The following is a 770-nucleotide window of genomic DNA, read 5'->3' on the forward strand; positions in this document are numbered from 1 at the left end:
GGTTATTTTGAGATCTAGAATTATTGTTACCCATATATTGGACTTTTTCCTCCTCGGTGCTAGGATTGAAAGGTTAATATTTTGTGTGCGCTCCTCCTCCATTAGAATCGCACTCATCACTGGATATACCAGAGTAGAACCATATAAACCATCAATCTTTTTATTTAAAAGTTCTACCTGGTTAGATAGCATAGTAACCGCGTCGAGGTTGAAAACACCAGCTGCTTTTGTCGGCTTTGTTCTCATGACTTGCCACTGATAGTTATTCAGTGACATCTCTTCAATAAATTCATAAGCAACTTCAGGTGTTTTGTTATTGATAGTCCCACCAGCAGCTGGGTCGATAAGTTGCCTTGTTGAGGGGTTCACGCCGTTGTAAAACGTTTGAACCTGCAACCATAGTGGTAACCCATGGTGAGGGCACCTTCTCAATAGATCCTTGTATCTCTCCATGCATCATAGAGTGTTTCTAGATCCATCTGCACAAAAGAAGAGATATCATTCCTCAACTTAGCAGTTTTAGCCGGCGGAAAATATTTAAGTAAAAAATTTTCAGTCATTTGTTCCGAAGCAGTGATTGACCCTCGTGGTAACGAGTTCAACCACTGTTTAGCTTTATTCCTCAACAAAAAGGGAAACAACCGAAGGCGAATGGCATCATCAGAAATGCCATTGATCTTAAAAGCGTCACAAAACTCTAAGAAATTCGCCAAATAAGCGTTTGGGTCCTTGTCCTACAAAACATCAAACTGAACAAAGTGTTGGATCAT

At 40.1% G+C, this 770-nt stretch overlaps 1 non-coding gene across 1 annotated transcript; it reads left to right on the top strand.

Annotated features, from left to right (window-relative positions):
* The first annotated feature begins 406 nt into the window (after nucleotides 1–406).
* On the top strand, nucleotides 407–512 carry LOC128292254 (small nucleolar RNA R71). The gene has a single exon (XR_008282238.1). It is a non-coding gene; the product is annotated as a small nucleolar RNA R71 (small nucleolar RNA).
* The last annotated feature ends 258 nt before the right edge of the window (nucleotides 513–770 follow it).

This window comes from Gossypium arboreum, chromosome 4 (genome assembly GCF_025698485.1).
Source record: "Gossypium arboreum isolate Shixiya-1 chromosome 4, ASM2569848v2, whole genome shotgun sequence".
Classification (NCBI taxonomy): domain Eukaryota; kingdom Viridiplantae; phylum Streptophyta; class Magnoliopsida; order Malvales; family Malvaceae; genus Gossypium; species Gossypium arboreum.